Source organism: Paroedura picta, chromosome 3, assembly GCF_049243985.1.
Source record: "Paroedura picta isolate Pp20150507F chromosome 3, Ppicta_v3.0, whole genome shotgun sequence".
Taxonomy (NCBI): domain Eukaryota; kingdom Metazoa; phylum Chordata; class Lepidosauria; order Squamata; family Gekkonidae; genus Paroedura; species Paroedura picta.
In genome coordinates this window covers 38,914,355-38,937,411 of record NC_135371.1, presented here as the reverse complement: position 1 = coordinate 38,937,411, position 23,057 = coordinate 38,914,355, and the positions used below count along the sequence as shown (strand labels likewise).

General features: G+C 43.2%; 1 long non-coding RNA gene across 1 annotated transcript in view; it reads left to right on the top strand.

The window, feature by feature from the left end:
* Positions 1-22,570, top strand: part of LOC143831091 (uncharacterized) — a 53,722-nt gene extending 31,152 nt beyond the window's left edge. Inside the window, exons 6-7 of the long non-coding RNA XR_013228705.1 lie at positions 18,937-19,156; positions 20,695-22,570. This is a non-coding gene — a long non-coding RNA (uncharacterized LOC143831091). The remainder of the gene's footprint in view (positions 1-18,936; positions 19,157-20,694) is intronic.
* The last annotated feature ends 487 nt before the right edge of the window (positions 22,571-23,057 follow it).

The window sequence follows — 23,057 nt, the reverse complement described above, 5'->3', positions numbered from 1 at the left end:
AGGTTAGGGAATTTGTATATAGAATTGAGAAAGGCAGTATGAAAGGTGAAAAGAGATGGAGAGGAGACCGAACACAGTCAAATCCCTGGTAAATAAAAATGATTTAATCTGGGGAATATGAAATTAAGGATATGAGATATTGAGGGGAGAGCACTCCACAGATAAGGAGCCACTGTGGAAAGGGACATTTCTCTGGTAGATACCCCAAGTTGACAGCACACAATAAAGGGCCTCAAAAGATAACCTAAGATGTCTCAAAGGCAAAGAAGTGCCAGAACTACATCAATGAGGGCAACAGTTGTTGAGAGCCAGTTAGGTGTAGTGGTTAGGAGTGCGGGCTCCTAATCTGGTGATCCAGGTTTGATACCCCACTCCTCCTCCACATGCAGCCAGCTGGGTGACCTTGGGCTTGCCACAGCACTAATAAAGCTGTTCTGTCCGAACAGTAATATCAGGGCTCTCTCAGCCTCACCTACCTAACAGGGTGTTTGTTATGGGGACAGGAAAGGGAAGGGGATTGTAAATCGCTTTTAGACTCCTGGTCGAAAAGAACACCATATAAAAAAACAACTCTTTTTATTGTTCAAGTAGAAAGGGGCACTGAAACAAAAGAATTATGTATATGCAGTAAAGAAAATGAAACTGCTCAAAACTACTTGATGCTTTTACAAATGTTTGTCTGTCTCCCGCCTTATTCAGGATGTTCTTTTTTTTGCCAGGTATAACCTGCCAGGCTTGCAACTTGAGTAGAGCAATGCTGCTTTTAAGCTAGTTCATCATCTCTCTTTGGATGGTGCAGACTTCCTCTTCCAGTGGTCACTCCACCCTGCTATTGTCTCCTGTTCAACTGACTCACACCAAAATGCAGTTTCAGCAATGTATCAACCCAAAGAAACAAAAATATGATTGTTGTTTTAAGGCATGAGCCTTTCAATTATGAATTGTCAGCCAGGGAAAGCCAATCTATAGCTGTTGGCTAATATGGTCTCTGTGTACAATGTTCTTGTCATTCAATGAAAATAAAGGCTGTATAACTGTGAAAAAAAATCAGAACACTGCAATAACATTAGCTAATAGATTGGCAGAGATAAATTGGCTAGGTTGTTCACTGAGACTAGCCGCCTAGATCATTTAATGCCAATTCTTATGCCAACTTCATTGGCTGCCAATCTGTTTCCAGGGCCAATGCAAAATACTGGAATTGGGCTTAACCTTTAAAGGCCTAAATAGCCTGGCTTTGGGATACTTAAGGGACCACTGATCCCATATAAACTCACCTGACATTTAAATAGTGACCATTTGTTCTGTCTGTTCATAACAACTGAGGTCCATTGAACAGTCACTGGACAAGGTCTTCTCAATGGTGGCACCATGACTGTGAAAGCCCCTTCCCTGATCGAGTTATTTGACACATTTAGCAATGACATTTTCCTACCAGATTTTGCTTTGGGGATCTCAGCTTGTTTTGATAGTTACCATGATTTCTGCTGCTGTTCTGCCTTTATTTTCCTTGCATCAAGCCTCCCATAGGACCTTCATTTATGGTAGCAGAGAGCTTCTTAAAGCTGTTTTAAAACTGACAATTGCTAGATTGATATAGCATTATAAAACAGTAATGATAGTGATCGACTGCCACACTCTTATAGCCTCTAAATTCTCAGCTTACATTTTAAAGACTAAGTTTCTTTGTATTTCTTGTAGACATATAAAGTATCTCCAGAAAGGAAAAGCCTAGAGACTGGGAAAAAAAAGGAAATTCAGAGGCATTAGTAGATTGTGTCAGTAGATCATTGTGATGTTGTAGCACTCTAGTGATCTAGCAGTTGCCACTTTCTTTCTAGAAATAACCCTCTAGGAGCATGATGGAGAAAATGGCAATTGTGATGGGTTGAGGGAAGGAAAATGGCACCAGTATGAGCAGGATCTTGGATCATATGTTCCCCAGCAGAGCATCATGTGTGAGTTGCAGTGATGATGTCACAAGGGTTGAAGTTAATTCACTGGATCAAGCTGCCAATGTGTGATTTCAGCACCACACGGACTTGCTGACACTTCAGCTGAATGTGCTAAGCACCCTGGTGCCATTAAGAATCCTTCCACTCTGCCAAAATGAAGTTGCTATTGTTAAAAACCTAGCAGTGATGAAAAACAGCACATTATCACTTTGTGGAAAGAATCATGTAACCATCCGTTGGCAACCTGGCCAATTAGGGACACCTAAATGACCAATTATGTGGAATGAAATCAGCTTGTCTTAATGACCCCCAGATTTTCCAAAAATGATAAATCAAAACACAGACCTCCCACATATTTGTCCCATATAGAGAACTGTTCATGTACAGAAGAGTGGGACTTGATGCTCAAAGCTAGCCTTGGCATTTGAAGGAACCATAAGGGAAATGTGGGACTGATATGGCAAATCATCTTATATGTATGGCACAGAAAATAATACCTGTGTTGAGCATCTAGCTAATTTCCTTCATTCCAGGTTTGATCTTTCTGATACTACAACACACTTCAGAACTAATCCTGGCAGATAGATTTTGGCTGTTTCCACATGGAAAACTATGTTCATTTATACTGTTAAGCTGAAGTGCTTTTCTGGAGCATACACATGATGCTGTAGTCAAACTGTGCTATATACGGAAACGTTGGGGTGAGGAAGAAGTTGTATCAGGGTTGGGTCCCAGAGCTGGTGTTATGCAAGAGGGTGTCATGGCCCTTTGTACTTCTTCAGGTTACATATTAATTTATGTGATGGCTCCTCAATAGCTCCACACCTCATACGACTGGATTGTGTAAGATACAGTGGCTTCAAAATAACTTTAGTGTGGTGAAATGGTTAGAAAGTGAAATCACTCCTGTCTGCTGATGGGAAAGGAAAATAGGAGCAATTTGTTCTCTTCATTCTCACCCAGCCCATGTGGCTATTACTCCGGGCCATTCCGCACTGGGATCTATGTAGCAAATTGTTTGCTGAACGAAAAATCGCCATTTTAAATAGTGGAATTCGTCGTTATGCATACCTGCCTTTGTAGTGGAATCCAGTTGCGTTTCTATCGTTTCCCACAGGGTTCCGGTCTCGGCAAAAATCGCTAGAAAGGAAGCGCTATTGCTGAGCTGTGTCCCGCCCCTGGCCGTCAACCAGCCAATGGGCAGCCGTCATCATGCTCCCAAACAGCCCCTTTCCCTTTAAGGAAGGTTTAAAAAAACAAAAAACACCCGTTGCAACGAATATGCGTTGATTCGTTGCAACGGAGAGATCCATCCAGCTAGCAGGTGATGTTTGAGCTGCCGTTTCATCATTGCCATGCTCCCCCCCGAGTGAACCCCCCCCCATGGGCACAATTTTCGGCAGAAAATAGTGTGAAAAATAAAGTGAAAATAAACCAGCAAACGGGCCTCTGCGATACTTGTGCTTGGTGACTTTAAACAGAGGGACTGCAGCCGGGGAAGCCTCACTGGGTACATGAAGGCTTGCTGGTGCGTTGATCTCCGCTCGCTCAGAGAGAAAAAAATGGCGATCGCTTCGCCGGAAGATCAGAGGAGAGAGCCAGGGGGAGGGACTTTGCAGAAACCGCAACAATGGTAATGCACAGAACTTTCCCGCTAGTGTTGCAGATTGGTTGCAGGAGTGTAGCGCTTTCCGGAGGGTGAATCCACTTTTTGGGATTTCCCTGAAAGCGCTACAATGAAGCGCTTTTTGCGGATCGGTTTCAGGAGTGTTGCAGATTGTCAACGACGTTGTGCATAACGGCAAAACTGTTGCGATTTCAATTAGTAACCATTGTGCTATTTTGGACGAATGCGGAACGGCCCTTCATATTGATCCCATAACCTTGGGAATAATTCTTCCTAGAATCAGAAAGGACTGCTGGGAGAGAAAAGGTAAGGAAAGTAAGGAAAATTGGTTAACCTCAGTGCCTTCTGATAATCTGTGGATTCCATTTATGCTGCAATGAACTTCTTGGATGTAAGACAGGATAACAATAGGACATATATTCTACACGGAACTACACGTTCTACACGGAACTACACGTTCTACACGGAACACTGATAGAGTACGAGGGACTTCTCCTTGTAGAGAAATATTTACGTGTGGCGTATCCATAGCCAGTAGGTTATCAACTTGAAACCCCAGTTTATATTCAATCTTTGCCTTAGCATGCCAACTGAAATGAAGGCTGCATTCAACATGTATTTTGCACAGAGTTTATATGTCCCACCTACTGCATACTGTGAAGATTCAAGGGGATGGCAGGTTAGAGTGGACGAGCAATAGAGTTGTAATTGTCCTGCATAGTGCAGGGGGTTGGACTAGATGACCCGGGATGTCCAACTCTATGATTCTACGATTATTAGTTAAAATGTAAAATATATCGTCTTAGGGTGCTAGCCGTCTAGAACAGGTAGATTCAGTTCCAGTAGCACCTGACAGATCAAGGTTTTCAGGGTATATGTTTCTGAGAGCTAAATATTTCCTTATCAGGCATGAGCAGGAATTGAGATCTGAGTCTTTTCATCCCACAAGGACAAGGGAAATGCTTGGGAGCAAAAAATTAACATCTGTAGTGGGATTATCACATGTCCCTATTCAGCCCTGGGGACTTCATTGTTCTGAACTTGTGAGTGAACTCGAGTTCAGCAATCTTGTGTTGTAATATTTCCTTTGAAGCTTTTTGTCTATGGTCTACCACTCTATGGTGGAATGACCTGGGAGTTTAAAAGTTCTCTCACTGGTTTTTGATTGTTTCTAATGTTGGAGCCATGTACTTTGACTCTTGCATAGGGACTTACCTATTTGTCGTATCTGCACCATCCTCTGCCTGTTGCTTACTGATCATTCCCCGCGGCGTCCCTGCCTCATCCCCCGCCGCTTTGCATGCTCCTCCGGCCGCTCCACACTAGGAGTCCCAGTCAGCCGCAGCCCGCCTCCCCGCCCCAGACTCCCCTCGGCAACAGGGCGACACCCACCTGTTTGTCCAAAGTACAAGGTTGGAGGGTGATGCTGACATTCGATGGCATATATTGTTTGTTTGTGAGACTTTATAGCCATAGGCCTTAACATCTTTATATAAAAAGAAAAGAAATTAAAACCAGAGAACAATATTCACGATGAACATCAGAAAAAATACACACAATAAGTACATAAGCCACAAAAATTCTAACTATAAAAGTTCAATATATAAAAATGACTAAAATATTAGTTTTAAGGTCCCTTAATATTTACTTCAACCAGTTTTTCCTTAATTTAATTGATGAATGTATGAAACATGGCAACAGTGAGGATAATAGATGGACAAACATCAGCCAAAAGAAAATCAATGTGTCCCGCATCTGTCAGGGAGGCTTGGTATAACCCGACAACTTACTACAGATGGAATCATAAATCGGACCATGCAGCACATGACATATAACACTGGAAAGCGAACAAATGACTGAACTACTACTCTGGAGTAGACTACGTGCTTGATATTTTTCTCCTTGGTAAGAAAGAGGAAGTACTCAGTCTAGCTGTTCAAGAGCACAAGGGAAACAGGCCCACTTGCAATTTTCAGAAAACCAGTAGTAATATTTATTAAAACAGTCTTAAACCAGCAAACTAAAAAACCTACAACAACAACTGCATACATGGGCAATCTGCTGCTATAGAAAACCTGTTTCTGATTCATGAGTTAGGCCTCCAAAAAGGGAAATCCTGGGAAATGTGAACAGCTTTTTATTGCAATTCTTTTTTTAGCAGCTGTTGGGTGCCCTGCAGAGTTCTGGAATGTTAGCAACTGTCTTGGGAAGAGAGATTAGTGAGAAACAGGTGAAGCAGTCAAACTAGTTTGATGGATGGTTTTCTTAAATAAAGTTGTACTTCTTTTATTAAAGAAGAAGAAAAGGGCTCACAGTTTAGTTTGACAGATAAGGAATTCACAGCACATGGAAAAATGTTTACCATTTGACTTTTTATGAGTGGGATTGATTAGGAATGTCCAGCATTTAGAGGTGGGTTAAGGGATGGCAAAACAAAACATGGATTCCATTACTTTAATGACCAAAACGTTCTTTTATTTGTATGTCTATTTGAGAAGAAGAAGAAGAGTTGGTTCTTATATGCTGTTTTTATATACCTGAAGGAGTCTCAAAATGGCTTACAGTCGCCTTCCCTTTCCTCTCCCCCAACAGACACCCGTGAGGTGGGTGAGGCTGAAAGAGCTCTGATATTCCTGCTCGGTCAGAACAGTTTTATCAGTGCTGTGGCGAGCCCAAGGGCACCCAGCTGGCTGCATGTGGGGGAGTGCAGAATCTAACCTGGCATGCCAGATTATAAGTCAGCACTCCTAACCACTACACCAAGCTGGCTCTCTGGGCTGATCAGTGAATACAAGTTAGTCAGCCTTCCTGAGATTCCTGCAGAAACATACCCACAATTCAGCACAAACCAAACAGGATGGAGATGGAGATCAGGGTTGTCAAACAACTATTTGCTATGAGGGTGCACGTTTTGAATGTGAGTACCTGATGGAGAACAGAGAATAGCCATCATATTTACATGCTGCTCATGAGCTTCCACAGACATCTGGCTAGCTGCTGCTGGAAACAGAATGCTGGACTAAGAAAGCCTTGGTCTGATCAAGCATATGCTCTTAAGCTTTTTTTGGAAAAGGTCACAGTAATAAAATTGTCAGTGCACTGGATGCCAACATAAAGATTAACTGTTCTTAGAGTGTAGTGAAGACGAGAAGGTGAGAAGTTAGTTCTGAGATTGACTAGTCTGACCTAAAGATATGAAGTCCTGAAGAAAAAAAATGGGTGGGGCACATATCCCTTTTTTGGGGAGGACTTTAGCCCAACTTTTCCAACAAAAAGGGGAAATATTAGTGGAACATTTCAAGAAAATTCTCCTGAGAAAGTTTTGCCTGTGAAAGGAATGAAATGCTTTAAACAAGGTTTTACTCATTCAAAAGGTGTAGCATAAAGAATTTTACGTAAAACAAGCTATCACATTAAATAATGACAAGGGAAAAGGAAAGAAGCTCGTTTGTGAGATAGGGGAGAGTTGACTCCATCCTGACTGCCATTACCTTCCCATTTCCTCTGTCTGTCGCGGGTTGAGGTAGAAGTCCTCATTCTTTTGGCCACACCAGAATGGCAACTCTTCTCTGGACAACAAGAATCAGTTCCCCCAGAGAAAATGGCTGCTTTGGAGGGTGGACTTTATGGCAATATAACCCCACTGTATTCCCCTCCGTCCCCCATCCCCAAATCCTGCCCTCTATCCCCTGGATGTAGCAATACTGCTACATGGCTGCCCTGTTCACAACATGGCTTCGTCTGTAACTAGCAGTAGCTTCTACTGCTATACACATTTTTCTTCCTTCCCAGCCCTGTCGGAAGGCCCCACTTGCCCATCACCCAGTCTCCCTTTTCTGCCCAGTTTGTTTTCTAGGGTGTTTCTGCACAAGGACCAATATTGCCAATTGGTTCCACAAAGTGGAAACACTGTTTAAAATAGTGGAATCTCGGCATTATGCATACCTGCATTTGTAGTGGAATCCAGTAGCGTTTCATTCGTTCCCCACAGGTTTTCGGTCTCACAGGAATCGCTAGAAAGGAAGCGATTTTTTCTGTGCTTGGTCCTGCCCCTGGCCGTCAATCAAATGAACAGCCAATGTGCGGTTGTCATCATGCTCCGGAAAAGCCCCTTTCCCTTTAAGCACAGGTTTAAAACAAAAAACGTTGCAACGAATATGCATTGATTCGTTGCAACGGAGAGACCCATCTAGGTGGCATGTGAGCTGGCAATTCATTGTTACCATGCTCTCCTGAGTTAAAAAAAATCCCCCCCTCCACATGGGCGTGATTTTCGGCCGAAAATAAAGGGAACTTGCAAACGGGGCTGTGTTGTGCTTGGGGACTTAGGGGAGCTTTAAAGCACTTCTGTGGAGGGCCTATAGCCGGAGAAGCCTCGCTGGGTGAATGAAGCCTCGCTGGTTCGTTGCTTTGCCCGCTCGCTCCGAGGGAAAAAAAATGGCGATTGCTTTGCCGGAAGTTCGGAGGAGAGAGCCAGGGGGAGGGACTTTGTTGGAACCGCAACAATGAGAACGCACAGGTCTTTTTCGCTAGTGTTGCAGATTGTTCGCAAGAGTGTAGCACTTTTCGAAGGGTGAATCCACTTTTCCCGATTTCCCTAGAAGCGCTACAATGAATCGCTTTTCGCGGAACTGTTGCAGGAGTGTTGCAGATTGTGAGTGACCTCTTGCGGAACTGCAAATTAGTAGCATTTACAATATGAAAGCCTTCTGCTACATTAAACTCGTGCGGAATGGCCCCTAGTGTTGTCTTCCTTCACTACTGACAGTCCCCGAGCAGTGTTTATTGGATGTCTTCTGAGCAGTGTGGTTTCTTTTTCTGTTATGCTGTTTGTGTTTGAGCAGGCACTGTTTATCTCGTGGAGTTTTTGTAAACACACCTTAAAAATGTTTGGATTTTCCTGCCAATCTGGGTGTTCCCTTCCCCCGCACAGGTTTGCACAAGGGAAAATCCTCTAATTTCACTACATGGCCATGTTCTGTGGATTTATTGATTTGCAGTTTTGGGGCATGTTCAGAATTACACGGAAAATTCCTGCAGGCACTGTAGACCTTTACTTTATTTTTCAAGGCAATTGCAACTAATTTTGTCTGCATTTAGTTGAATATATTGCACACCATCATAATACACTATGGAAGAGTTGCATCATTGTAAAGTAGGATTGCTAGCATGAGGATGACAACTGGTAGGGAGGCATTGCCAGCAAAGTCAGTGTATCACTGATGAGACATTCAGCCCAAACTCTGGTTTATCCAGAGCCAGTTTGGTGTAGTGGTTAGGAGTGCGGAATAGTGAGCTAGGTTTGATTCTGCGCTCCCCCACATGCAACCAGCTGGGTGACCTTGGGCTCGCCACAGCTCTGATAAAACTGTTCTCACTGAGCAGTGATATCAGGGCTCTCTCACCCTCACCCACCTCACAGGGTTTCTGTTGTGGGGAGAGGAAAGGAAAGGTGACTGTAAGCCACTTTGAGCCTCCTTTGGGTAGAAAAAAGCAGCATATAAAAACCAACCTTATTATTATTATAAAAAGTATATGCTGGTCCTTATATGTAAGATTGCTTTTTGTAAAGAGTATGTTGGTCCTCAAATCTCATATATAAGATTGCACTGGTTTCTAACAATTCCTTCCTCAGAACTTCCCAAAGGTGCAGGTACTCAGTCCTGGTGAGGACCACTGCAAAAGAGCTCTGAATCTAAACACATAGCTGTGGTTAAGGGCTGCAATATCACCAGAGATGTACTGATGTTACTTCCTGTTCTTCTGGAAGCTGTTGACAGTTTCCCCCATTTCACACCCATTCTTTTCCCAGCTGAAGGACGGTGGATTGTTAAGTTTAACTAAGTGTCCAAATATGCGGTTAGTCCTAATGTTACAGGATGAGACTGTTTCTGCCCAAATAATATACTTCCATTTGTTTACTACAAACTTCATAGTTTGTAGCACAGGTGGATAAACAAAGTCAGGCAGGCAGACAGACAATCAGTGGCAGAACACTCTGTTTGAATTTAAAAAGTCTATGTTTTCAGTACCTGACGTAGGATTCAAGGAGTGTTGGTCATAGAGCTGGGAAAGGCTGATGCTTGAAAACTTGGAAAACTCTGTTCAGTCAGAATGAACACTATTGGACAGTTTGTTTAGGGTAGAATAATTTATTATAGAGAACAAGGGGTTACCATTGAAATCAACTGTTGAGTTTTCACTGTGTCCCGGCAATGTTATTGTGCATGCTACCCTTTCTCCATAAACACTGGCCAATTATGTGAAGTGTGTATCTGGGGAATGCACATTGTCATGGTGACTGAACATCAGGGCAAACTGCACCAGAGATCCTAAGAGAGAAGGCTCACAACTTGTCATACAGCAATATGTTTTTGTAGTCAAGAAAATGTTTGAATAAACCCAGCCTGATTTTCATATCCATGTATCCATTTCAGAGAAGAGAACATGATTTCTTCAGGCCTGTATCTAACAACTTTATGTGCCCTCTGGCCCAGCTGGTGCGGAGTTTTGGGCTGGGCTGTCATCAGTTTGCTGATGACACCCAGCTCTATATCCTCATGGACAGCTGCCTGGACTCCCCCCCCCCAGAACCATTTGCCAGATGTTTGGAAGCAGTGGCTGAATGAGAAGAGTCGCCTGAAATTTAACCCCTCCCAGACGGAAGTCTTGTGGTTGGGAAGTAGGGGGGCAGGTCAGGAAGTGGGTTTACCCACCCTGGCAGGGATGCCCAAGGCCAGAAATTTGGGAGTGACCACTGATGCCTCACTAACCATGGAGGCACAGGTCAAGAGGGTAGCTTGCCAGGCATTTTTTCATCTTGGCCAGGCATGGCTACTAGTGTGTCCTCTGAACACCTGGCTATGGTGATCCATGCAATGGTCACCTCCAGAATAGATTTCTGTAACTTGCTCTATGTGGGCCTGCCCTTGTCCCTGATCCAGAAATTGCAGCTGGTCCAAAATGCGGCTGCTAGGGGCCTCACAGGAACATCTTGGAGGGCCCATATCCAGCCTGTACTGAGGCAGCTGCACTGGTTGCTGGTTGCAGCCCAGATTCAGTTCAAGGTTTTGGTTTTGACCTTTAAGGCCCTTTGCAGTCTGGGACCCATACACCGGAGGGACCGTCTGTAGTCCTATGCCCCCTGCAGAGCCTTATGCTCTGTGGGCACCAACTTGTTGGTCATTCCCAGCCCCAGAGAAGCATGCCTGGCCTTGACCAGGGCCAAGGCCTTTTTGGGACTGGCCCCCACCTGGTGGAATGAGCTCCCGGTAGAGCTGCAGGCCCTGCAGAAGCTTCTGGCATTCCATAGGGCCTGCAAAACAGAACTGCCAGGTCTATGGTTGAGGCCAGGGCAGCGAGGAAGATCTGATTGGGGCTCTCCCGGTGCTAGGCAACAAGATCAACTGTTATGTATGGCCCCCTCTTCCCACTCCTTTTTTTAGATGTTTTACTGGGGGGATGTGTGATTGAATACAACTGCCATGTTATTTCTGGTTTTATTTGTTTTATCTTTTCCCATGTCCTTGGATTGCTTTACTGGGGTTTTAGCATGGACAAATTTTAACCTGCCACAAGTCGATCTCGGGAATGGTGGGAAATAAATTTTAATAATAATAATAATGTTCTTTGGGTCCCATTACTGAGGACTTCACTAAATGATACATGGGTGATCTGTGCTTACAGTCTACCACTTTTTATTAATTATTATCCCATTGTATCTACTTGGAAAACCAGAAGAGTTGCTCTAAGAAGACAGGGGTTTGTGGTTCTGCCTTCTTTAGTATAGCCATATTTGGATCCTGAGATCTTCTGGTGAGTTCCTGTTTTGTATGCCACCACCACCGGTGGAGATAGAATGGGTAAGAAGATATGCCAGGGCATTTCCAGTGGTATTACCAAGATGGGTGAAATATGCAGCTCAACTGAAAATTTATCTTATGACGTTTAGGAACAGTGAAACACTGCCATCTTTGTTCAGATAGATTTGGGTTTGGCTTAGTGGCCAATTATGATTTTAGTGCTGAGCTAATTGCTGCCTGGGAGACAATTTGCACTGGAGAAATGGCACGGGAGAATAGGGTCGGAAACAGAAAACACCCAAACCCTTTGCCAACAATTTTTTAATGATTTTGACAGCTGCCATATGATGTTGTTAATTAATAATAAACAAAATCCTACAGGAGATCCTAATCACAGCTCTCCTGCGTCATGTCTACTTTGGTCATAAGGCCCCAGAATGACATTCAGACAACTCTCCCCAGACAACTTTGCCCAGTTATTACAGTGAAAAAACCTGCAGTTTGCTTCAATAAGATGCTGTTCTCCTACAGCTTTTCTAGATTGACTGCTCCGTACACTGAAACATTTGTTTGACTAAGTGTAGCTTTCAAGCCTTTTGAATGGCATCCCATTTCTTCATGGGGACAGGGCTGGGCCATGAAATGAAAATTAATAAATAAAGCTCAACAAATCAGGGAGCAATCTCCGCGCTGATGAAGTCAGCAGCAAAAACTCCTGTTGATTTTCATGTCACTGTATTACAGGCAATGTTCTTATATGTTCTGACAAGGTGACTAGGCATCCTGTTGCCCCCCAAACTGTTAATATTTGCACTGAGTGTATATGGGATGTGAAACACCATTATGAATGTGAGGCATGTGTATTCGTCAGGGGAGCTGTTATGAAATCTAGAACACACACACGGGCATTCACGCCATCAATGACTCGATCCCTCCTGCAATCGTAGATAATGTGATAAACACTGTAAATAAAAACTGTTTGTTCTGAGCAATTGCTCTTAAAGAAATAAACAGGCAAAACTTGGGGAAAAAACCACTAATTTTTTCTCCTGTATCAACCAAGACTCTGTATCTTTATGGATTTTTTTTAAAGTTCTGTAAAGATTGAAGAAAAAAAACCCACAAGACGTTCTTTCAAATCCTGTCTCTGGATCAAGTCTCGCCTGGTTTTCATGTCAATGGTGCATAGAAAGCTGGCATATGTCTTTGGCAGTGTGGCTGTTACATAATACAATCCTGTCTTTCACAGAAGAGCAATCTCTTTGCTGCTCAAATGTGCTCAATGCTAGCCCAGTGCTTTGCTTTCTTCAGCCAAAGCAACATTGCACTATTTTTCAAAGTACAGAAGAAGGGTACCGGGTGGGGTGGGGGTAGTAAGCACAAACAAAATCCCTCTACTGGAGAAAGAGCTCACAGAAAGATTTTTAAAAATATATTTGCTTAAGGAAGTACACACTTCTCTTATCCCTTCCCACAAAATATGATGAGATGAAAAATGTTGGTTCTTTAAAACCCAAAGTTATATTTTTGATACATGTATACCATGAATAAACTAGCAAATGTACCATGAAGGGCAAGGTTTGACCTAACTGCAGTATAACTGCGGGAATAATAGACATGTGAGAAGTTTTACGATGGTGTTTACATAGAACTTGGCTATATAACTGCTATGAGCAGTGAGGTGGGGGGGGGGATGTCCTTTCCAGATGAGTCTCTGTATTTGCCCTGTATACCATTTGACCTCCAAGCAGTTGCATGCTACAAGATTTGGGATGAGCAGGACCATTAGATTAAAATGTTGCAAGACAAGCACCCCTCGTGGACTGCTCATGGAGTTGCTATTGAATAGTCAATTGCCTCATCCATTTGGAAGGGCCAGGAGAGACAAGGTTTAACTGTCAAAGGTTCATGGACTGAACCACGGGGGTGAGAGTGAGAGGGTAAAAAGACCGCATGCTCTGATTGACCCTTGGGCATGAAATGCTGGGGAAAGTGCACCTGGTGTGCAGCTGTAAATTCAGTGGCCGCTTTACAAAGAGAAGGTAATTGGGAACCCTGGTACAATTGCTATCCCTGAAGCGTTCTTCAATGTGATCATTCAATTGGGTTGTTGTGAGGATAAAATATGCACTGATTAAGGTTCTCAGAGGAATCGTGGCATATACATGAAAGGCACAGAATGGAAAAAATGGTAATATTTATAGACATAATAAATTATCACCATAACCGTAATAAAGCTGAAGTTGACAACTCACTCCCTACCTGATTGGCCCTCCCTGGAGATGTGCTGCCAATAGGGAGAGAGCACTCAGCCAACAAGGGCCAATCACTTCAAATTGCAATCTGCCAATGAGGGGCAATCAGTTCAAATTGCATTCTGGTATTGAGGGCCAATTAGCTCAAATTATATGCAGACAACTCATTTCCAACCTGATTGGCTCCCCCTGGAAATATTCCCCCACCCTGGTAGTTCAGCCACAATCAGGAGGAAGCTTTCAACTAGTAAGGGCTAATAAGGAATCAGTTGTCTGCCCCCAAGTTCCTGCCAGTTGCAGAGGTTTACTGGGTGGAAGAGGAGCCAGCCTCAGAGCATGCCAACTGCCAGCATGTTGCCCTGGCCTTCTGGCCTATTTCAACTCAGAGGACATGTGGGGAGTGAGCTGCTTCCTAAGGCAGCCTTTGCATGCCTTTGGGGGAAGTGCTGTGAGAAGCCCAGAAATGACCTCCTGCCAGTCCTATGTGACCCAGGGTGGCCAGGAAAAGCCTCTACCCTGGAAATGTTTACTCATGATTAACTCATGTGAGGTTAGCAAGTTGCAATCTGAGAAGGGAGTAATGCTTTGGGGGCAGCCATCACAGGCAAGTGCAGCAGGGAAAACAATGCTGATGTGAGTGGGACCGGAAAGATGTAGACTTTCCCTTTCCATATGGAAACCACCTTGGTCTTGCTGCAATCTTTCCAAGACCATCACAACAAAGGAAATTTGAGACCAAGGGCAAGAAAGATGGGGAAAGTGTAGACAGGACACAGAAGCACAATGAGACCATGGGGACATGGGGGGGGGGGCTGTTTCCTAGTAGAAGAAGAGTTGGTTTTAATTTCCTGCTTTTCACTGCCCAAGGAGTCTCAGAGTGGCTTATAATAGCTTCCCTTCCTCTCTCCACAACAGATACTCTGAGATAAGTGAGACTGAAAGAGCTCTGATAGAAACTGCTATGTGAGAACAGTTTCTAACAGGACTGTGACTAGCCCAAAGTCATCCAGAGGGAATCAAATCCAGCCGTCCACATTAGAAGCCACTGCTTTTAACCACTACACCAAGCTGTACAAATTGCCATTGCCTGAAAGAGATGTAGCTAGAGCACAGGCAGAAGAAGCTGTTGCAGGAGGTTGGTGTAAGTCTTTTTTTACTAGTTCATTGATTGTTATGGGATTCTTTTCCCTTAAATTTGGCCCTTCCGGCCAATGTTCTCTCAGAGCAATCCAAGGAGAAAGTCACTCTGGTATTTCCTACATAGGTGATTGTATGGTTAATAACATTTGCAATTTGAGAAGGGAAGAATGCTTTTGTCTTTTTTGCTCTCTCTCTCTCTTCTGTGTGTGTGCATTTACAGGGGAGTGCTACACAGCCCCCATCCCCTTCCCAAGCAGTTCTTTCCTCCAGGGAAAGTTATCTTTGCAGTCTGGAGAGGAGCTGTCATTCCAGGGGATCCTGGAGTTTGGCATCCCTGATCCTCTCTGGAGCTCAGTGCCATTCTGGCCAGTGTTCTCTCAGAGCAATCCAAGGAGGCAGTCATTCAGGTATTTCCTACATAGGTGATTGTATGGTTAATAAGGTTTGCAATTTAAGAAGGGAAGAATGCTTCTCTCTCTCTCTCTCTCTCTCTCTCTCTCTCTCTCTCTCTCTCTCTCTCTCGTGTGTGTGTGTGTGCATATACAGGGGAGTGCTACAAAGCCCCCATCCCCTTCCCAAGCAGCCCTTTCCTCCAGGGGAAATTATATCTGCAGTCTGGAGAGAAGCTTTCATTCTTGGGTTTATCTAGGTTTCACATGAAGGCATGCCTTTGCATGCCTTTGGGGGAAGTGAACAGTGGCAGGGATGCTAGCCTCCAGCTGGGAACTGGAGATCCCAATTCTGGCATTTCTCAAAGCCTGAAGAATATTTCAGAGTTTTATCAATGGTAAAAAAAGTTGAAAAAAGCTGACAAAGAGGCAGTGAGTGAGAAACTCTTTGTAAGTTCTTTGCCAACCATTGTTTTCATGTTTGATTGTAACTTGCAACTGTTTTTTCATTTACTTTGTTATTGAACTGAACTGAAGAACATACAGACTGAAAGGTTTTCAGTTCTTTGAGCAAATTTTGCTATCAATTAAATATTTTAACCAGAGGAAGAAACTGTGACAAGTTTATGAATTACTATGAATCCCTGGCCCTAAAGAAGCCCACCTGGCCTCAACCAGGGCCAGAGCCTTCTCTGTTCTGGCCCCCACCTGGTAGAAAATGCTCCCAGAGGAGATCAGGACCCTGATGGAGCTAAAACAGTTCTGCAGGGCCTGCAAAAGGGAGCTCTTCGACCAGGCATTTGGTTGAGAGCAGGTGACCAGCAACATCTACAGGGCCCCTGCTCCCTCCCTCCCAGAAATCTACCCTTGTGTTCTGCTCTGGACCTGTTGCATTGTTATACTCTGTTACCTCTATTATAGTTTAATGTTGTTGTTGTTGTTGTTATGAAAAACTAAGTTCCATGTACTGTTTTCTGCATTTTATGTAAACCACCCTGAGCCTCAGGGGAGGGTGGTATATAAATACAATAAATAAATAAATAAATTTGATGTTTATTGTTACTAGCAACTACTGCCACCCAGCATTTCTCTTTGTTTCCCACCTGGAGCCTGGCATCCCTGCACCTCCATGGGATCCAAAGCCAAAGAGTCCCTGTGAGGGCAGTGTGCTATTTGGTCATTGCCCTGGCACATCAAAGCTAGCGATACATCTCTGACCAAGCTGTCTGATCGCATCTCGCCTGGATCTCTGATAGCATCAAGATTACTCTTTTCACACCTGAATGTTATGACAGCCATTTGGGTTGAGTCATATCATTTGTCATTGTAGCTGCCCTGATGCTGGTGCATCAGAGCATGTGCTATCTTCAAAAAGTGGGGCATTTTCTTTGTTTAGTAGCCTCATCTCAAGGACCTTGCCGGAATAATCTCCGAATTTGGGCAGAAGGGATACAGTATTTCTAGAGAAAATAGAATTTTTAGACTATGCTCACCTCCCAGCTACGGAAAGAGCAAGAGACAGTTAGGGTTTGTCTCTGGAACTCTGCCACACTGCCTTTACCTGACCAGCTACATTGTACTGTACTAATCTCTGCATTGTTTTTAATATACTCTCTTTACAAATACTCAGCTCCAGTGTGATTGTTTTGGCTTATCAGCATCCTGCGGGATCACGAATGGGGCAATTGAGTTTAGGCTCCCTTCCGCAGGGTAAGAGGGTGACCCAAACGTTCTTACAGTTTCACCCCCCCCCAGTCGCCCTTTCCTCCAGGGGGACTGATCTCTGTTGCCTAGAAATTATCTGGAATTCCAGCAAATTCCCAAGTACCAGCTGAAGATTGGCATCCTGAAACCTCTCAGTGCCACAATGTTTCCCCCTCCCAAGCAAGCTTTTTAATCTCCAGAAGCCTGGAGATGAGTTGTCATTTCAGACTCCACCCGCCCCCCTCCAAAACTGCCATTTTTCCATAGGGAGCTGATCTCCATAGTCTACACTTGACCTCCAATTCTAGGTGATTTCGTTGAACTTGGAGGTTGATGACCCCTGGGTCCAAAATGTTCCCTGAGATTTAGAGGTGGGACCTCAAGAGTCCAGGGGTGGGCAAAAGCGTTTGCCATGTAACTAGCCCCCAGGAAGGCAGGTGTGAATCCTAGTACCTGTTGTTTCCCTGGGTGCAACAAGCTTTGCCTCTAATTAGCTAACAGCAATTCATCTGACCTCTTTTCATATTATATTCATATGTTTAATTTTTCTATGGTTCCATGTTGCTTGTTTCATTTCATTCATCATTGTTAATCTAAGTTATCTGTACTGATTCTGTTCTGTTTCATGTGAACCGCCCTGAGCCTTCGGGGAGGGTGGTATACAAATATAATTTTAAAAATTAAAAAAAATATATCTAGGTGGTATTAAAAAACAAGGTGAACAGAGTAGTGTTCTTCCTCTTCTTTGAGTCTTTTAAAAATGTATGTCCCATTAACATATGTCATTTGACTTGGCATACTAAAGTTTTCATTATTCATGGATTTTACTTATAGTTATATCCCCACTCTAAGTTCCCTCCAGCTCTGGCCTTGATTACACTATCAGTTTTTCTCAGGTACGACCCTGAGTCATGTTGGCAGATGGGTTTTTGGAATCCCTGTCTCCCAAGTGTTCACGGATCCAGTGTGATAAACATAAATAAGTAACAGGTTGTCCCTGTGTTTTGAACTGCCTTGATCCCATTGGTGTCAGTCTATGAAACTGAATGGGGAATTTTGAAACACAGTGATGTAGACCAATCATTTTCAACCTTTTTGGGGAGCCATAGGTCTTTTAGGAGCTGTTTTCAGGTTCCACACAGAATTCTGCATGCTAGCCCAGCCAGAGGACATCCATCTTGGCTGGATTAAACTTCAGCTAACTGCACTTGAACCAGTCCACCATGAACGCCAGGTATCTGGCCACACAGTCTGGTGGTGTTGACAGATGGCTATCCATTAACAGGAATAGCTCAGTGTCATCCACACACTGGTGACAACCCAGCCCAAACCTCTGGATCAACAGGGTGAGAGGGTGCATGTAGATGCTAGCTAATATTGGGGAGAGAATTGCTCCCTGCAGGGCTCCACAACTGAGGGCCTGACACAGGGAGGTATTCTCCCCTAACTCTTTCCCCAGCATGGGAAAAAGGACCACAACTATTTGAGGATTTTGCCTCAGCAACACTTCCCCTTTAAGACATCTGGAAAAAAAAACAACCATTTACCATCAGAATCACCCATGTTTTAAAAAGCCCCTCTGTCTGAAATGTTTGCTGGCAGGGGCTCATGGGAATTGTAGTCCATGAACATCTGTAGGACCACAGGTTGACTACCCCTGCTCTACACTTCCTCAGGCAGGCCACTGCAGAGAATGACATGTACAGGCAGGGATTTATAACACCTGTCAGCCAGGGTAGCACCTGGAGAAGGCCCTGTTCAGAGGGGCAAAGTTGACACTCATCTATAGGCATTCTGTGCATTTTCTCTTTAGAGTCAAGCAGAAAAATGTTTATATTTGCATAAATATAATTTTTAAATTATAATTATCTGGGTGTGTTTATATGGTGAAAGTGAACATCTAAATACATCCAACAAATAAGTATTTAAATGTGTAATCAATCTGTGTTCGCTTCTAGAATGCAGTATCCTAAATAATATTCTTTCACTTTTATTGTTGTTATTCAATTCATCATATGGCATGCAATCATCTTGCTGTTTAATTCTTTGCTTCCTGCAATCCAGCAACAATGCATCTGTCGCTTTCCAAGTTCTCCATGGCTCCACGCATTATCAAACAGATTGAGCAAAGACATGTTGAATAAACAATCCACTGAGGAGGCATTGAAAATGTAAGCAAGATCTGCGTGAATAAATGTTGATGTGTACACACTCATCCTCCTAAGTATCTTCACATGTAAGGGATCCAATTACCCAAAGACTTGCAGTAAGTCTGCCATATGTGGTAAGTGATGAATGTATAGTAGAAATACAAACTCTCTAGTCACTGGGTAGTTCAGAGGGCAAAGAAACAGTTAGCAAGGCAGCTTGAGCCCCTTGCAAAATCTGTCTGATATTTCACATTATGTTTGATTTCTCATGCTCAGAAACAACTGAGCTTAAAGCGATAGAAGCTGCGCCACATTAAAAATGGTATGGATGAATCCATTCATGGAAGATACCAAAAGATCAACATGCTTAGAACAGTTCAACTGGGGGCTCACCAAGTTGAACCCCCACCTTGCTACATATTCTGGCCTGCTGGGTAGTAGGTGACTACTTCAAATGATTATGATTATTTAACACAAATCATTTTGGGTGTTGGGAATGCTCAAACCCCTTTAACATCTTTGGTGAGGTTGCCCTTGTTATGCCTTATAAGTTTTATTGTATTGTTATCCAACCTGAGTCAACTGAGAAGGACAGGATATAAAAATAATGTTATTCTTACTATTATATTATAAATGACCTCAATGAATAAAATGAATTTCATATTCTTTTCAGATTCTTATGCATGTAGAACATCTACATGTTCCTTTTTTAGGAAGGGGGGGTAGGAAGGGGATTTTGTTATTGTGCCGCCATGCTTGATGTTAAGTCTTTTAATGGGAGTTTAATGGGGTTTTAAGACACAGTAACCCACCACGAGCCATTTGGGAGTGGCGGGAAATAAATAGAAATAATAATAATAATAGATTCTGTATGGGAGCTATGGAAAACCTGGTTGTGGTTCAACCTGCCAGTCAAATAATTTCCAGTTATCTCAGGCACTGCTGTTTGTGAATATGGGTTGGAATCTCTAGAGACATACAGTCTCTAGAGACATACATTATCTGGTCAGGCAGAATCAACAGAACTATACGACACAGTGACAGACTCTGCTATGTGATAGTTTCTTTGAATGGTTTGAACGGTTCTCAAAATCCATGGTGGTTGGGCTACATTTGAGTTCTAACATCTGAAACACATACAAATCAAAAATAAAGGGCGAAATGCTTTCTTACAAAAAACCTCTTCCTTTGCACTATTTAAAGGGATAGAAGACTGCACTGAGAATTCGCTCTTGAGATTTGATATGCAATAAATACCAACATCCCTTTGGAATGTTAATTTGAATCCATCTTCTAATTCGTACCATAGGAATCATTCTGCTTTATCAAGACACCAGGCCCTTTGTAGAAATGCAAGTGCTGAGAAGTTGTCCTTGAAAGCCCATGTTCAGTAGCTAATAATCGCACAGGAGAAATCCAATCTAGTTGTGTTTAGGTTTTTGAAACATACCCAAAGTAGCTCAGGCTGGTTTGCATTAGCAGCTCCGTCGCTTTGCCAAATCTGATCCTGCAAAACAGTGAACTGAGGTGTTTCTAAAGCACAGAACGTTCCAACGTAGTAAGCTTTTCTTTAGAAAATTGAAATGTTTAGCAGTTGTCTAATTTTATGAGATAATGTTGTGCCTGGAGGCTGAAACTGGACTCAGCACTGTCTCTCTCCCTCTCCTTTCAGCTACAGGATGTTCAGAAAATAGTTTCCTCCAGAGCCGTAGGATATGTCGTTTTAAAAAAGCTCTGCCTTCTTTTTAGAAAAATTGGGAAAGACAGATAAGGGACGCAAGAGCAAGCACTGGATTTCTTCTTTTCACAGACCGTTTTGGAATCCAACTCGTTCTGGCTCTAGATAAGGCTAAGCTGCTTTCCGAGAAGGTGGCCTCTACTCTGATCTCAGACATCAAGCAATGCCACCCAAAAAATATCCATGGTTTAATTTAACTGTTGGTAATAGGAATGCCAGAACACCCCTATTGGTGCACTGCTAAGCAGGGGAAAGAGCAAAGGCATTTAGCATGGCAAGACATGATTTGAATGAGCACAGATAAACCGAAGTTAAAAGAAAACATGTTTTTGCATTATACCTGAAGTGAGCCTCAGCTTCAACCAACATCCTTCCAGATCATGTTGAAGGTTCTGGCATTGACTTTTATGGTCATTCGCAGCCTAGGCCCAATGTACTTGAGGGACTGCCTAGCTGGTGATCTCTGGCCCTTGAGACATACATCTGGCCTCAACTAGGGCCAGGGCTTTCTCAGTTTTGCCCCCCCCCCATCTGGTTGAATAAGCTCCCAGAAGAGTACTAGGCCCTTCGGGAGTTTGCTCAGTTCTTAGGGAGCCCTTCTGCCAGGTCGGGGCTAATGAATGAAAAACAACATCGGGAAAGGGCCCCTGCTACAGGAACTCCTCCCTCACCCCAGAAAGATGGAGAAGTCAAGCAGAAGACAAGTTTTATACTAATCAGTACTGTAACTGTGTTGATTTGTTTAAACTTTTAACCAGTGTGTTTTAATGGTTTTAACATGTTTTATGTAATGTAAAATGTTGTAATCCACCCCAAGCTGGCTATGTTTCCAGTGGAAAACATTCAGTATAAAGGAAGTGTGCTATCTGGTAGCTGTTCTGCACATTAATTTCATTGGCTGATGTTGACATCATGGAGGTCAAGTTACCATTCGTTTAACAAGCTATAATATAATTGTCTTTAGTGGCAATGAACTGAAGGGCCTTCTTGTTAGATCAGGTCCATCTATTCCAGCATTCTGTTTCCTACATCAGCCCTGGGAATGCTCAAACACGGCCAGGTTGGATCATGTCCTGAACATGTCATATTAGGAATCTAAAGGCGGAGCTGCAACAAACTCTCAATGTTGCCCAACTCTCATTCAAAGTACATTTTTTCTGCTTAACACATGAGAATGTATTTGTTTGTTTATTTAATTCTTAGACTTTTATCCCACCACTCTCGGGGGACTTGTGACAGTTTACAGATATAAAAATCCCATAAAACCCCATAAACCCACCATAAAAACCACAAGAAAAAACACAAGATTAGTGGCCAAATTCCTTCTAACCCCCAAGCAGACCAACCTAGGGTGTACAGATATAACGCCTAGCCTGAGGAGGAGCAATTCTGATCTTAGCCCTGGCATCAATCAAAGACCTGGCAGAAAAGCTCCATTTTGCAGGCCCTGTGGAACTGTGATAGCTCCGTCACCTTGATTGCACCTTGAATGACAGCTGGACAGCTCAGAGTCGTGGTTTTTGAAAAATATTTCAAACTGTGGTCTCCATATACAACACATATGAATTAGAGCACCACTTTCTAGATATTCTTACTTACCTTGCAAGCCTTAACATTATATTTTTGAGGAAGACTTTGAGCTTTGAGGAAGACTCCTTAGGGATCAAAAGGTGTCTGGTCTTTGTTCCTAATATGCTCCATGTGTTATTGTTGCTTTTCCTGCATTACGTAGTATATATAACTGAGATTTTATCAGTGTTTTAAACTTATTATATGCACATAATTATAATAAATATTTGCATTTAAAAAAAAAATTGCAGCTCAGCCTTTAAGTTCCTAACTTGTCTTGTCAGGCTGGGTTTTTGTTTCCCTTTTTGGTTATTTACCGAACATGTCATAACCGAGCAGCCAATTTTTCAGTGATTGGTTTGGCTGCTCACAAGCCATTGATGGCCGTTTGAAGGGTAGCAGCATGCCTTCTGAAAACTGCACAGCACAGCAAAGCTGGCTGTCATGCATTATAGCAGGGGTAATCAAACTGCGGCCCTCCAGATGTCTATGGACTACAATTCCCATGAGCCCAGGGGCCCATGACTACCCCTGCATTATAGGATTTCCAACTCCTCCTTCAGAAATATCTGCAGCGGGTAGAGCCTGAGAGGATGGGGTTTGGAAAAGGAAAGAACCTCAGCAGGGTATAATGCAATAGACTCTTCTCTCCAAAGTAGCAGTTTTTTCCACAGGGAAACTGACCCCTGTAGGGGGTCAGTTGCAAACCAGGGAGCTCTCAACTCTTC